This window comes from Notechis scutatus, chromosome 3 (assembly GCF_049901735.1).
Source record: "Notechis scutatus isolate UNSWTSFEM ecotype Mainland chromosome 3, rNotScu1.2, whole genome shotgun sequence".
Lineage (NCBI taxonomy): Eukaryota > Metazoa > Chordata > Lepidosauria > Squamata > Elapidae > Notechis > Notechis scutatus.
Genome location: NC_142011.1, coordinates 134,590,661 through 134,604,946, shown reverse-complemented (window position 1 = coordinate 134,604,946; position 14,286 = coordinate 134,590,661). Strand labels below are relative to the sequence as shown.

The window sequence follows — 14,286 nt, the reverse complement described above, 5'->3', positions numbered from 1 at the left end:
TAAATAGGGATGTGTGTTTGTGAATATATATGCAAACAAAGCATAGGGCAGTATATATTAGAGAAAATATATAGTTCTTTTGTCTGGAAACCCAAAGCTATCTTGACACTTCATTTTTTTTAGAACAACATATTTATTTTCATGGGGCAGCAATATCAGAGAGCTCCCTCTTTCTAGTCCACTTGTTCTAAATTTCCAAATTCTAAATAATGAGAAAACTACTGTTATTTTGTGAAATACCCAGCTGATGGAACTATTGCAATGAGGACACCCACAGGTATAGCCTAGTAGGGGACCCTGACAAAGCTGTTTACTAGCTAAACAAACAAATTTAATAAAACACATGGAAATGCATTTCCCAGCTAATCGGTCTTTGAAATAGTTTGATTGTTTCAGGAATGTACAATAAATCCTGAGCAGTTATCTCTTGTTACTTTGTCTATAAAATAACCCTGTCCACCTCCCTACCATTCAGCACTAGAACTGTTAACAATAAAAGAATAAATGCCAAGAAAATGCTATTCATTTATTATGGTGACGATTATTAAGCATTCATCAAGATAGTGCCTTAGGAAATGAATCTTTATGCTCTTTAATCCTTGGGTCTTTAACAAGTATAATTGAAAACCTCTGTCTGGAATACAAACAGGGCATGTTTTACCTCACTGAGCAGACATGATTGCTGTTGCTCAGTTGAAACCCTGTTGCTTCAACTATCCTGGGCTTTCAAATCACATTATGCCTCCTCTCTTCCTACTGCAGAGAATACAGTACGTGTGTGAGGCAGCAAGGAATGATAAAACAAACAAGGCAATGGAAAGACATCCCTTTTCTCTGTTCTACCCTGCACTCCCCACTTTGGTCAAGCAGGGTCATGAGAGACTACAGCTGACAAAGTGTAACTATATAATCCCCTCTGGTCCCTAATCTATTAGATAAAGGAGTCTGAAGTAAAAGCCAAGAGGAACTACTCACCAGATGTTTGATAAATTTACATTATTCCAGGCAATTTGAGGTAATGCAATCTTGACATCTGAGTGGTGTAATTACAAGAGATGTCACCAGCCCTTCTAAAACGCTCTTGCATCAATCACCAAAAACTGTTCCAGAAAGATCAAACATCAATCTGCTCCTCTCAGTGAGGGGGTGGGGAGGTGAAAATGGAGAACAGCTAAAGGCTGGGGTTGCTTCCTGACTTTAAATTAAACTACAACTTAGTTGTAGAAAGCAGAGGATATATGGGAACAATAAAAGACTGGGCTTTCTTTTTCTATTTTGGAAGATATATTGAGATAGTTGTTGGACAACATTATAATCACTGGTGCAGTTTATTGTATTGTTTTTATTTTTATTATTGCCTTTAAGTGTTACAATATATAGGGTGCCAAGTAAAGTGTATCAGATATATTTGCACTACATTACTAAAGTGTAAATTTTAAGTTTTAGAAGTACTATAATAGGTATTACTAAAGCTATTTCTGGAATAGGTGTATTTTTGAATATAATAATTTAAGCAAGGAATTAGAGGTAGGAAAATATATTACTAATATAATGATGCCTAATTATTAATATAATTATAATATAGTATATTCAAAGAAGTTCTATGTCTGTTCATTTCATCTAGCTTGCATGACGGGGTATTTTTTAGACTTAAGCTTTTATTTTTTTAAAAAAAGCAAATATGTTCTGATTGTGACTAATACTTTTTGAAATGTCTTATATAAAATAACAAGAGGCAATTCTGGATTTAGATGCAGTTTGTCAGCATAAATATATATAAAACACAGAAAATGTGTATTTAGAAAAATGAATGATGCATTTTTCATCAGGCAAATAATCTGCCAGAAATTTAGTTTAGAAGGAAACGAGAAAAGAAATGTTGCACCCCTTGTCTAACAATAACATACAGATTATATTGGATGCTTAATTTTTCATGTCTTGCTGTTCTTTTGGGATCATTCTGAATAATGTAATGGTCTTTGAGCAGGCAATTTTTTTATATTATTCAATTTGTTCTAATACCCTGATTTAGTAAGTATGCAGGTAGTTACTGCAGTGTGGAATTGACAAATTTGTGCCAACTTAACTATGCTTATACTTGGCAAACTACATTGCTTAACATTGGCAATCTTGTTTCAGAGATTAGTTGAACAGTAGATATGTGTGTTTATCTGTATGCAAGTGTGTGGACTGCCAGAAAGAGCCAATCAAATAATTCACATATCATTTTAACATTTTTTTCTGGTCAATTTTGACTCATTTAAGAGTTTTAGGGATACATAACATTTTCCCCTGTATATTCTTTCCTTTTCTTTTGGTGTGTGAGGGTAGAACTAAAAGTTAGCCAGATGTCTTTCCAATTACCACCATGGAGCCAATATCCCAAGTTTATCCCAGCAGAATTGTGTGGGATTCTTTATAATCACCACTCTGTGCAGGATTACACTGTATGTAGGCAATGCATAATAAAATCCCCACATGAATCCCTCTAAGCTGCTGAGCTGCACTTTGTGTTTACATGAGCCCAGAGATGTCAGGTGATTATCGCATGCATGCTATCGATTGAATTTTAATCAAAGAAACAGAGGACTGTAACACTGCTATATTCTGTAACATACTTATTGTCTCTGAAGTTGGGCTGATTTCTTCTAACACATCCCTGAAAGGAGAGGAGGCCCCCAAGCAATCCAGTGACTTACAAAAAACACCCAGAAGATTTATCTGAGCAAAGCTTACAACTCTGATCAAAGGACTATCATACCAGTCTCCAATTAAAACACACAGCAATTAACTGGAAGCCTTCAGATATAAAACTTCAAAAATAAAAAAAATAAATCATTGATGGTTGGGGTGGGTGAAAATATGCTCAACCAACAGCTGTTATAATTTGCTATAAAATTCATCCACAATGAGAGTTTGTCAAGATGGCAACAAGAGTCTGGTGATTTATAGGTTAGCTTTAATAATCACATACAAATTTTTATTTTATATGACTGGGAGTGAGAGGCCATTCAGTATAATTTATGAGATAATAGTCTGAAAGGTCTAGGAAAAATCGACAAAACTGATTGTTGTAATGACGAGGCAGTTGAGTTGTTTGATCATGAACAACTGAATTATGATGATCTTGTATTTATATACATTTTTAGTTATCCTCCATCATTGGTTAACTTTGGTTACTGCTTAACTTTCGTTACTGTTTAGTACAGTAATCCATACAATTAATTATCTCTAGTTAAAGTCTAACATATGTTTACTTCCCCTCTCTAATCCTCCTTTATCCATAGATTAGTGACTTTGTTTGCCTGAGTTGTATTTGCTTGGAAACATTCTTTATTTGAGGTTTGCCATCCGAGATTGGAACATTCCTGCAATTACAACTCTACATATCCTCGTTTTTTATTTTAAATGGAGGATTCAAAGATTTATAAATGTATCACAATTGCAGAGGGTTAAGAGAGGGGGAAGCGGGATGAAACAATGTGAATAAATTTGGAATACATTGAATAAAACAACAGGTTGCAATTAGTACAATAATAATAATTATAGCATAAAAGAAAAACTGTCTGAGCCAAGACCAATCAGGGAGCCAATTGGTTAGCCACTCAAAAGGTGAGTAATGAGCATGGATATTATTTTGAATGTATGATTGTAAATTGGCAAGCTCATCCTCAATAGTTTTATTCAAAGAATGAAAATGCACAGCACATCCACGGCGTCCAACTAATGTACAGAACCCTCCTTTATGGGCTAAAGGATAGTCTATGGCAAAACGCTGTTGTAAGACATCTTGATTTAAGTCTTCTATTTCATGCTGCAAATCACGAATAATAGCAGTGGTAGCATTGATGGATTTTTCAAGTCTGCAGGTGAGACCAAGAATAGATCATCTGTTTTCTTGAGCAATTATGCCAGGATAAGAGCCTAGAGTAAGGACTCCTGTAATGGCCCCTGCCAATGCACAGCCAAATGTAGAACCAGAAGACAATTGTGTGTCAATAATGACTTCATCATTACATGTAGGCCCCAGAGAGGAACGCCGCTGTCGAGTTGATGGGAGTGTACCTATTTGAACAGGTAGAGTAAAATAACCTATAGTTGCACATTGATAATTCTGAGGATGAACATTAGTAGCATATTTATCAAAAAAGAACCACATATTAGGATCCTTAAGCTGCCAACCAGCACATATCGATCCTGTATTAGATTGATCAGAGGCATTAAAAATAGGAAAATTGTCAGGATACATATCAGGAGCTATATTAATTCCATGCAAAGAAGAATTAAAGGTACCTGACAACCAATAGTAGTCAGAACAATAACTATAATTCCCTAGCTTTTTAAATATGTGCTGAGCAGCATCATAATCAGACCATTTATGAAGCCAAGTGTGTTTAGCGTGACAACAGAAACACAGACCCCTTGTAAATTGACTAACTTTCAAGTAACGCCAACGGACAGAATTCAATTGCATAGGGGGTGTAGAAAATAGCCAGGAGTGTGAAATAGATTGTAGTTGTGAGACAATAAATGTAGAAGACATGATCAAGTTAGGGGTAAAAGAAATTTGACCAAATGCCATTGGGGGCTCATAGTATAAAGTAATATTTGTGCCATGGGTCATAAACATGCATTGGGCATGATGAACCCACAAATTAGGGTTAAGATGAACCACAGAAGTGTCATTTTGAGCAGAAACACCATTAACCATAAACAAGAAAATACAAAATAAAATGGTAACAGAGTTAGCAATAATAATAGCAAAAACAGCAGCAACAAGATTTTCAGGAGTCTGAGGTAATGAGGCCTGTTGCAGTTGTTGTTGAGCTTGATATGTAGTAGATTTAACCTGGCCCCAAGTGATGGGTTGCAGGCGCGTCGACCTTGGAAGACGGACTTCCGTGTTCAGATGAAGATTGAAATCCGGAATCAGGTTGTGAAAGCCCTGATTCCATGCCATGATACGGACGAACACAGTGCGCTGGAGCCCACACTGCTTGTCAAGTAGAAGGATCTTCCATGGCGGCGTAACCGCGACCCCAGGTGATCAGCGGTGTAGGGCCTTTTCAGGTTGGATCTGGAGCTTGGCAATACTTTACCAAAGGCCTTGCTAAAGATTCAGTAGTTCAAAAATGCAAATTAACAGGTGAGTCTGCAAGAGAATCTAAAAAGGTTAAATAATTCCAAGTATATAATGCTACAGCAATGAGATTTTGAATCTTTCGCAGATGGTAAGGGCCAGACTCAGTTTGTAATTGTTTCTGAAGCAATGCCTTAAAAGTATGATGAGTTCGCTCAACTATAGCTTGGCCCTGAGAGTTATAAGGAATTCCGTGCACTAAAGTAATATTCCATTTCTGACAAAAGGTTTGAAATTCCTTACTAATATAAGTGGGGCCATTGTCAGTTTTAAACTGAGAAGGCCGACCCATTACAGCAAAAGAGGATAGGCAGTGAGAAATAACATCTGAAGTACGTTCATGTTTTGAAGCAATAACCCAAAGGAAGTGTGAATGAGTGTCAATAGATGTATGAAGATAACAGTATGGCTTAAAGGTTGAAAATTGAGTTACATCCATTTGCCAAATTTGATTAGCTTGGGTTCCTCGTGGGTTGACACCCACTGGAAAGGGAACTGTCAGTTGCTGACAAGCTGGACAAGCACGGACAATATCCTGGGCTTGAGATAATGAAATTTTAAATTGCTTTGCAAGCAATTTGGCATTTTGATGAAAATAAGAATGACTAGCAACAGGATCAGCAAACAAAGATGCAACATCCTTTAAGGATTCATCTGCCTTCCAATATCCTTCAGTCAAGGCATTAGTAAAGGGAGTATGACTTTGAATGTGTTCTACATACAAAGAATACAAGCGAGTTTCCAAACTATGTTTTTAAAGATAAAAACAAGGATAACAAATTCTTATCCAAAGAGAGAGCACAATAAGAAAAGGGAAGAGATTGCATAGCTAAATACATATATTGAGTATCAACGATCAAGTTAATAGGTTGGTCATTGAACAATCGTAAAGCCAAAATCACAGCAGCCAGCTCAGCATGTTGAGCTGAAGTCTGAGTGGCAGTAAATTTAGAATACCATTGTTGTTGAATCTGCCAGACAACCACACCCCTTGTAGGTGATCCATCAGTAAAGACTGTAAGAGCTTTAGAAATAGGATTTCGCACAAAAATGGAAGAAAAGGCTGGATTTAAAGTAGTAGTATCCACTATTCTAGGATCCTTGGGTTAAGAATACAACAAGTTTCCCACATATTGAGAAAAGGCTATCTGATATGATTCTGAAATCATAAAATGCTCATGTTCAACTTTTGTACGAGTGAAAGCTATGCTAATGAGATCCTGTCAAGATGTAAGGCTCATTTATGACCTTTAATAATCAAATCCTTTAATGCTGATTGATAAGGATAAATGTTTCTAGGCAGAGTAGCTGACAAATTAATCCATTCATGAATGTTGACCGCTTGCGGGGATGCATTAGAATAAAGACATCCCGTGGGTAAGGGTGTAGTGGGAAGAATAGCTAAGCAAAGTCCTATTGTTAAGGATGTTATCCTGTCCACATATCGATGCTTAAACTTATTCAATATTTCTTGAAGGCATGTTCTTTGAGGATCAGTTAATACAACTAGATCTCCTAGTGATTGTGCTCCCTTCAAAGACTGAAATAAGGGCAACATATCACCAGTTGTAATGTAGAAGAATGGGCGTGCCCAATTAATAATTCCAAGTAATTTTTGCCATTGTACTAATGTATATGATTTCTGTACTTGTAATTCAGAAAGAATTGGAATGGAGGAATTGTGCAACATTCTATGTTTCCCATTTTTCTTTTTTATAACAAAAACAGGAGTATTCCAAGGACTAGTAGAAGGTTCTATATGACCAGCAGCCAATTGTTCTTGAACCAATTGTTGTAAAGCAGTGAGTTTTCCCCTTGATAATGGCCATTGTCCCACCCAAACCAGTGTAGAACAGAGCCATTTAAGAGGAAGAGCCATCATCAAGAATCAAATGGGCATTAAGAAGAGAAAGGATATCACGGCCCCAAATATTAGTATGAATATCTAGAATGTATGGTTGTAGGAAAAAGGACTTACCAGCAGATGTTGTAACATTAATTTCTTGAACACTCTGCCAAGCAACTGTAGAACCTCCTATTCCCCACAATGAAGAAACTGTCGTTTTTGGCCACTGTACTGGCCACTGTAAAGAGGAGATGACAGTAACATCGGCTCCAGTATCCAATAACCCTTGAAATGGTTGTTTATTAAGGAAAAGCATTAACAAAGGACGAGAGGAGTTCAGCTGATGAAGTAAGCCTACAGATAAAGAAGTTGATCCAAATCCTGCATCCCCACAATTACCTATACCAGAAGATGGAATTTCATGTGGAAGAAGCAATTGAGCAACAGAAGAATTACAAGGAAGAACTTGAGGAAGATTCACCCAAATCTGAATCATGAGGATACCAGTGTAATATGAATCTATTACCCCAGGCACAACAAAATAACCCTTTTTGTGTGCAGAAGAACGAGGCAAAATTAAGCCAACTAATCCCGAAGGAAGAGGACCTTTAAATTGAGATGGAACTATTTTAACTTCCATGAGAAATTTAAACTCAATTTCCTCTTGAGTGATTAAATCGATTCCAGCGCTACTGGCTGTGGCTGGGGAGGAGTGAGAGAGACTGCTGGAGGAGTCAAGTAATATTTGCTTCCAGTCTTCAGGGATCATTGTATAACCATTTTTTATTCCTTCTACAAGTCCTCTTGTAAAATTACCACTAATCCCATAGTCTGTAACTGCATTTTTTTTAACTCTCTTAAGATCTGATAAGGCAGACCCTCCCATTCTGCTACTTGCAATCCAAGCTGTGGCCCCTGACCAGGACGATATTGTACTGGACAAACAGACAGTAATTCTGCAAGTTCTGTTCCTGAAACAGAGGCATCCCTTTTACAAGTCTCTACCATTTTCTGGAAAGAAGACTGAACAAGAGTCAGGAGGCTTTTGCTCTGTATCTGCAGGAGCTGAGGGAATTGAAGACATATATTCAGGTGAAGAAGGGGGACAAATGACAGCATTAGTATAACGTGAAGGTGGAGGTGTTAAAAGAGAAAGTTCATTGTGACCAAATTTTTCAATTGCATGCCTACATAAATGCGACACATGCAAAACTTCTATTTTTGCTCGAGGTTCAGTATGCAATGTTTTCCAAATACATTCCCAATCAGTTAATTTTAAAGACCCCTTTTCTGGGTACCATAGGCACTGAGCTGCAATCTCCTGGACCAGCCTTAAGAGATTTCTCTGTGGTACCTCGGTATTATTTTTCTTCAACAAAAAGCCTAATTCATCTACATGCTTCCTTTGTTCCTCAGAAAGCGAAGACCCCATACTTACAGAAACCAAAAGGTTGAAGAAACCACAAAGGGTTGAAGGTGCACCAAATCCTTGCCAGACAAATTAAGAGGGTCCCTGTTCAGGCGCCACTTGTTGTAATGACGAGGCAGTCGAGTTGTTTGATCATGAACAACTGAATTATAATGATCTTTATTGGAGTATAGTCTTGTATTTATATACATTTTTTAGTTATCCTCCATCATTGGTTAACTTTGGTTACTGCTTAACTTTTGTTACTGTTTAGTACAGTAATCCATACAATTAATTATCTCTAGTTAAAGTCTAACATATTTTTACTTCCCCTCTCTAATCCTCCTTTATCCATAGATTAGTGACTTTGTTTGCCTGAGTTGTATTTGCTTGGAAACATTCTTTATCTGAGGTTTACCATCCGAGACTGGAACATTCTTGCAATTACAACTCTACAACTGATCCCTCTAATGCACATAGATCTTGTTCGTAAGAGTTATCCCAGTGGTTTGCCCATGTGTTCTATTATGACCCTATATTCATATGTTTCTTTTGGGTTGGCTTGTTGATTCTATGTTTTATTATAGATCTTAGTATTATCTGAATGAAAAATTACAAACCTAAAGAAAAATCAGTGGATGGCTATAGCTGAACCTACATAAGTAGAAACTGGAAGACAAATAGAGAAGGGCCATGAAGAAGAAGCAATAATACTCTGCTTATTATTTGGGAGTAGAAGTCCTTTTTAAATAAGATACTGAAATCTGACTCCGAATTTTATGAAAGTTTTTTTTTAATCTACAAAAGACTCTTCTGTCATCCAATGATAATCTGCCAGCTAAAAATGTTTCTCATGAATTGAATTGCCTTGACAATAGGTTCTGATATTTTTAAATATGTGATTATTATTACCTTTATTGTCAGAGTACAACATGTGTACAATGAGATTGGCTGAGCCTTCCTTCATGCACTCCCCTCCAACATAACTCACAGTGAGGACAGAAGTCCCTAACCCAGTCCCAATCTTATTACACTATGTGACCTTGTTGCACAATGTGCCGGCCCTGCAAGTCTGTCATACTATGTTGACATGAGGTTATTTTCTGTTCAGAAGTCTGACAGCCCACGGGTAGAAACTGTTCTTCAGCCTGTTGGTGAGGCTGGCTATGCTTCTATATCTCCTACCCAATGGTAGGAGAGTGAAGAAGTGCTGACCGGGATGTGAGTCATTCCTGAGAATTTTCCTCATTCTTCTAAGGCAGCGAGCCCTACAAATGTCATCTAGTGGTATCAGCCCATGATATTTTGTGCGGTGCTCACCAGCCTCTGTAATGTCTTTCTATCCGCAGCTGTCAAGCCACCATACCACACCGAAATGCAATATGTGAGGACACTTTCTATTGTGGACGGATAAAAGGAGGTCATCAGTCATTATTCCACTTTATTCTTTCGCAAGATCCTAAGGGCTTTTTAGGCCACTTGGGTTGTGTTGATTTTCCAGGTAAGATCTTTGCTGAAATAGACTCCCAGGAATTTAAAGGAGGAAACTCTCTCCACACACACCTCCCCCATTTAAAAATAGACAGTAATGATTTGAAAAATTTCTAAATCTTCTCATGGAACCCTAATATCCTAAAGATCTTTTCAGATTCTATATGTGCTTTGTCCACTTACCCTTATTTTAAAGCTTTTATATGCATACAGTGAAGATATCTGTGTTTCAGCTTCAGGACCATAGACAGCAGTCCTATACAGTAACCAAGACCAAAATCATTCTAGCATTGACTAGAGCAGGGGTCGCGAACCTTTTGGATCTCAGGGACCACCAAACTCATACTCTTAAATCCCAAGGACCACTAATATGATTTTTTTTTAATATATTTAATATATTTTTATGTTAAATATAAATTATATATATATACATACATTTTATGTTAAATATAAATTATTGGATGCCACTCCAGGGGCTTTTCAGCAGTCATCTGCCTGCAGAAGGACTGCCGCTCTTGGTGATTAATTGGGGGAGGGAGGGGGAGAAAGTGGGAGCTCCTTTCAGATCCTGGGTGGAGGGTTGAGAGGCTCAGATCTGCAGCTGAGGAAAAGCTGGGGGGGCTCTTCCAGCGTCATCTGGAGACAGGCAAGGAAAGGTGTCCCTGGAGGTACTTTGCTTGCTTTAGCACTTTGCTGCCAAACCCAGCCACAGCCAGTGATTATTTGGGGGTGGGGAGGGGAGAGAAAGCATCTCTCTACCAGGGGAGGAAAGGAGATGAAACTGTTAGGAATGTAAGTCACCTAACAGTTGGGTTGGAAATATATAAACCAGGATAGACATTTTAATACTGTCTCTTTAAGGGAATGCTAAAATTGTAATTGGGTGTGGTTCCTCAAATGGCCATAAAATGGAGCCAGAAACCTGGGTTGCTCTGTCCTGTTGTTGAGAGTGTTGCCGTTCCTGCATTTCTCTATTGACTGTTACTGATCATTGTTATTGTTGGATTTGATATGAGTCTTTTACTGAACTGTTTTTGTTACTGGACTTTGTTATGTGGATTATCCCTGGACTGAAAACTGACTGCTTTAACCATGAATGACTTGGACTGTTTTTTGAACTTTGCTTAACCATTTACTGGAAGTAAAAACCTACATTTTACTATACAGTGTATCTGTATACTGGTTGTGTGTTATTCTTCACCACTCTCACTACATCTCCCTGTGAGCACTCATTCTCCTAACGGGGAATTACCTAAACAATGGGATCTAATCTACCACACCAATCTACCATGCTCCAGGAGTTCTTCGAAATCATCAAATGCTCCCACTTGCAGTTCCCGTGCCTCCTGCCTCAGATCCCTGAGATGCATGCTCCCACACATGATGGCGATGGTGGCAACAACAGTCCCTTCCCCCAGTGCCTGCTGTCAGCTCTCCCCATTAGTTTTCTAGCTTTGAATTGCTCCCGGCTCTCTCTCTTTCCTCCCCCTGCCCACGTGCAGGAAGGAAAGGAAAGGGAGATGGTGCACAGCTCTCCTCTTTTCCAGCCCTTGCTGCCTTTCCCAACATCAAAGCCTCGGAAACGCAGGCAAAGCCACAATAGCGGTAGCGACCTGAGTTGCTTGCTTCTCCACTACTGCCTCCTCCTCCTCCAGCACTACTTCCTTCTCTGAGTAGGGCAATTCTTAACTAACCGAGCATGCTAAGGCAACTCACAACGCTACTGCTGCAGTGGCTTTGCCTGCAATTCAAATCTAGAGAACTAATGGGGAAGAGCTGACAGCAGGCACTGGGGGAGGGGACTGCTGTTGCTGCCGCTGCTGGGTGTAGGAGCTGGTTGGTGCATGCATCTCAGGGGCCTGACTCTAGGGTCCCTTGGAGAGCCAGGAGGCACAAGAACTGAGCGGGCCAGATTAATTGCTTTGGGAGGGTCATTTCTTCTTTGGCGACCGCTGGACTAGAGCACCCAGCCAGCTTTACATCTTGGCCAGAAGGCTGCCAATCTCTCAGAATAATAATTGACTTCACAAATGACTGTTAGCATTTAAGTCTGTAGTTGCTGACTTCATTTGCCTATGTAGGAGGGGAAGGCAGGAAAAAAACATCTTGATCACAAGTGCTTTTTCAGAATCTAAAATAATTATTCTACTGTCCATCCTTCAAAATTAGTAGATAGTGACACTTTTCTGAAATAGGATGTGATTTTGAGGATTCATCCTGACATTCAACTGTTTTTCTAAAGCTTCTAGCATCTGTTTCCATGATCATAAATTATTCTAGGTATATCAGAAATGTACAAAGTGCCCCTGATTGCCACTAAGTGGTTTTGGAATCAGAAACAAGATTGATTAAAATGATAATCTTTTAGTTGAAAGAACTGAACAAAAGGACTAAATAAACTCTGTGGCTATGTTCATATGCACCTGCCATTTATCTTACTGATATAGATAACTGTATAGAGATCATATTTTTAAAAATAGCATTATTTTGCTTAGTTTGAGAAATATAGGCCAGAAAAATATATTCTGTCTTTTTTCTCTTGGAGAACAAAGGAGAATTGAAAATAAAGATGGGAAAACTTCATCTTACATCTTTTATCTGTTCCTTGCTTTTAACCCATTGTCCATAAATCCAATTTCAAAAATAAAATAAAATAGAGTGGGTTTGTTTAGATCCCCAATTCATCATGGCAGATATCAAGATAACAAAGTAGTGGCTAGCAGTATTTCTACAGAAATAACATAGATCCTATCTCAAGATTTAAACAAAACAAAACAGTGTATTATCTTCAAAATAGGCCTGATATTAGAGGGTATCACATAAAAAGAAGACACTCTATTTCCATATTTCATATTCTTCCCCAAATGAAGCATTTCAAGTTAATTCAAACTTTAATAATTTTCTAGAAGAATAAACAAGTCCATTCTAATGAACTGTATGAGGATTTAATTAAATACTTACTAACATGCTGAAGAGTATTTTAATAAGATGAAAGTTTTTTTAATCTACATCTTCTTGATAGGACAATAAAGCCACCAACTTCCAGAAGCATGATAAACCAGTCTCAAAAGCAGCTATTAATCATTTCTTGTATCAAATCATATGGTATCCATTTTGTAATAACCTCAGACTGAAAATGTTAGTGAATTATAACATGCCTTTTCAATCTGTGACTAGGGTCCATTGGAATTTCTTAGAAGAATATAAAGTTTTCATAATGAGATCAATATTATAGAACAAGCAATCTTCTGTTCCCCATCTTCTTATGGTATATAAAACACAGAGAAATCATGGTGTATAACTCACATGTCATAGAGGAGAACATAAAGTTTACTAAAATGCCATTTATAAACTATGCATGGGATACTTCAAATTTTTAGGCAACATATGGTGATTTCTTGATATTAGCTCATTCTTTCCTCACTAAATGTTTTTTTTTTTTTGAAAGAGTTAGAGATATAGAGAGCATGTAAAAGCTAATAACTGAGAGAGAATGGAAAGTTACTAAAGATGGTATGAATACTGGTTTGTGTATATCTGGAGAAGGCTATAGAGAAAATTGTATTTCCAGCAAAAATAAGAATTCAGGTTTTGTGCAAGTAAAGAATAAGAACAAATAAGGCTCCCTGAAAATATGCCACATGGAAGCTACAGGTCATAGCATCAACTTCAATGGCACCAAAACCCTGGCCACTATGGAAAACCCTAGCCACAGAGTCATCAGAGAAGCCATAGAGATTGAAAAAGACCAGAAAGCATGAACAGAAGAGATGATTCCACCAGGCTGTCAATCATTTGGAAGCCTGCACTCACAAACAAAAAAATCTCCACACCACAAGCCAGGCAAACACCTGGGCACAAACAGATCCCCCTGATACCTCCAGCTCAAACACACCCCAACCAGGCACCCAGATGAAACCCAGCTTCCTAACTAATGATAGCCGTCCATTTACCCGAAGCCAAGCTGCACTAAAGACCTCCATTAAAGTAACACAATGCTGCCAGCCAATCAAGATACAAAAGAGCCAAAAACAGACAGAAGATATTAGAGACACCAATCAAGCAGAACACAGCAAACTCCGAGACCAATAAACACAGACCAAGACTCCCAACCAATCAGGATGAAGAAAAAACCATTCTGGCACAGCAATAGGCTGCCCCAAATTTAAATCTGAAACCACTGTAAAAGTCTGACTCACAGATGAACACTATACAGAAGCCTGATGATGGCAGATGAGATTCTGCTGAAACGTTGCTACAACTTTAAAAGAACTACAATGACGTGGGAAAATACCGAACCAAGCCGAACACCATATATACACACACACACACACACACACACACACACACACATTATACACACACACACACACACACACACACACACACTTATTTAATTAT

General features: G+C 38.0%; 1 pseudogene; it reads right to left on the bottom strand.

Moving 5' to 3' along the window:
• Positions 1–3,137: 3,137 nt before the first annotated feature.
• On the bottom strand, positions 3,138–4,931 carry LOC148131399 (uncharacterized; annotated as a pseudogene).
• Positions 4,932–14,286: the final 9,355 nt, after the last annotated feature.